This window comes from Procambarus clarkii, unplaced genomic scaffold (assembly GCF_040958095.1).
Source record: "Procambarus clarkii isolate CNS0578487 unplaced genomic scaffold, FALCON_Pclarkii_2.0 HiC_scaffold_275, whole genome shotgun sequence".
NCBI lineage: Eukaryota > Metazoa > Arthropoda > Malacostraca > Decapoda > Cambaridae > Procambarus > Procambarus clarkii.
The window spans coordinates 82,806-85,268 of NW_027189308.1; the positions used below are offsets into that span (position 1 = coordinate 82,806).

The 2,463-nt window shown below is 32.0% G+C and overlaps 1 long non-coding RNA gene across 1 annotated transcript; it reads left to right on the forward strand.

Annotated features, from left to right (window-relative positions):
• Window positions 1-1,221: 1,221 nt before the first annotated feature.
• On the forward strand, window positions 1,222-2,084 carry LOC138361282 (uncharacterized). Its single transcript, XR_011226900.1, has 3 exons — window positions 1,222-1,321; window positions 1,477-1,706; window positions 1,912-2,084. It is a non-coding gene; the product is annotated as an uncharacterized lncRNA (long non-coding RNA).
• Window positions 2,085-2,463: the final 379 nt, after the last annotated feature.

The following is a 2,463-nucleotide window of genomic DNA, read 5'->3' on the forward strand; positions in this document are numbered from 1 at the left end:
ATTAATACTTGTATACAATTTGCAATTATGTACCATGCTTAAATCTTCAAATGTGCCACCCAGACATTCTGCCTGCTATACTTTCACCACCACACATTCAAAATGCGGGCTATTCTACTAGTGGCAGAACGTACACTCAAAGTTATTTGGCAGCTGGTGAAGAAACTTTGGAATCATTTGATGTTGGTATGTCCCAACATCATTTGTTGGTATTTAAATGAGGGTTTATTTAATGGACACACGTCATAAATATTATGTACCAAAATTGTGCTTAATGCCTATGAAATTTTGTTTAACATATTATACTAATCATTCCTTTCACTTACAAATTTTTCTTACTAATTTGTAATCCCATATTTCAAAGTACTTGCTGCAGAACTTGAACAAATTAAAGATTCTCAGCCAAGTGTTTCTGACTGGCAAAAAAGAAGAAAAAATGCAGAGATTAATTGGGGAGAAAGCAGGGCAATGCTGTTCGATTGGACATTGTCTGAGTTGGGTGTTCCAGATAAAGGTAAATTAAATATTGCTGTGTTCATTAAGGTTATACTGTATAATAAGCATCATATGCAAATTAATGACACTCTATTAATACATTTAGACTTCAGATTGTTTAAAATGTTAGGTATACAGTATTTAAAATTAGTATAAATAATTACCCCTTTTTTCATCAGGTAAAGTTTGTGTACAATGTACAAATTGTGAGGCAAGCATCAAATGTGAAGACTGTTTTGCATTTTTGTGTCACATTTGTGACCAAATGCAACATTTTCTCATGCCTTTCCACCACAGATTATATTGGAAAAATGGCTTTTATGAGCCATTAGACCCGACACAAACTGTGTGCCCTGAAGGAAATATCTTTCACTGGAGTAAGTATACGATACCTGTATAAAATCCGTACTTTGTTCCGAGATTACTTCTACTTCCCAATCCCAGTCTAGAGCTACGATTATCTTGGTATAACAAAATAAAATGAATAAATGTTTCATTTCAGTCATTACAACATTTGGAGAAGTCTTAAAGTTTAAACCTGACACTTGGTTTTATAGATTGATTTAATCGTCTGATTGTTTCTTTTCTGTGAATTTCTCAGTCATTATCTGGAGAATAATGTCAATATTTTGTACAATCAAGAAACAATGAAATATTCAGTCTGAAATTCTTTTCCATAAAACTCATTTTGTCAAACTGTCTTCCTTTTCTTTGTTACCAGAACCTGTTGTACCAGCCCAACCACCAAATTCTTGCCCCAACTGCACAGATTGCAAGTTTAAAATTTCAAGCTCCAGCAATCTCTGCATCTTCATCACTATAATGGGTAAATAAACTTTAAAATTTACCCTTTTATTTCCATTACCGGATATTCCTGAATCACAATACATTTTGAAATTTTTGTTGCTATAAATGTTAATTTTTACATCACTATTTTAGCAAGTCGCCACACCACTCAATGCACTGTATTTTAAACTACAGGAAGGTATGACCTCTATACTCCAATCTATACATGCCACTGTGGATATGAGCATCAACAACTAGGCAAGACCATGCACAAGTCTGGTTTCTATTCATCATTAGGAAAGAGCAGCACATTCTACAGCACCAGTCTGCTTGAATCATGGCACCATATAAAAAGAAATTGTCCCGGAACATCATTTCGGGCATTAGTCACTGCACTGGAATCCTTTGGTGCTTCTCGTGGGCGTGTATGTTTTGATACCGTTATTCTTAATATTTTCACTTTTATATTTCAATACAAAAATTATCAAAATTTTGTAGTAATGTATATTCATTTATTAATAATTAGTTTTTAATTTTATTCAAACACAAAATGGAATGTTTTTTTTGTTTATTTATCTTATGTCATAATATGCATTTTAAATGTCACCATCTAAAAAATTCTATTCCTAGATTGGACCCATTAATTATATAACTTCGAAGAGAGTGTTCTTCGAATGGCGATTCCAGCAATATGAGCTGAGAAAAATTAGAGGAGAAGCTGACTATGAGTGTCCTGCTTGTGATAAAACCCCTTTAGCAGTACATATTGATGGCAACAAGAAGCTGTATCGTTACAACAAAGTTGGGAGGTAATAAAATGTGCTTTACAGATACTTAATGTATAGTATTCTTTTGTTCTCTACACACACTATATTATAATGAATTATATTGTCTTCAAATTAATGTTCTTATAAATAAAGTATGCACATATAAATATACATTGTCATATGACATATTTTTTAACTGAGTATGTCTTTATAGTTTGCCTTTCAATTGCATCCATATCATCATTTTATTTATCTAACACCATGTAAATTTTTGTTTTATGTAAAATTTAGCAGTGCATCAGAATTCTTCATATAAAACATTTTTTGATACCCCATTACCCATTGTTTAATATTATAGTGGTTACAGACAATAAATAATTATTTCTGAATTATCATTGCAGAGGTATCAGAAACC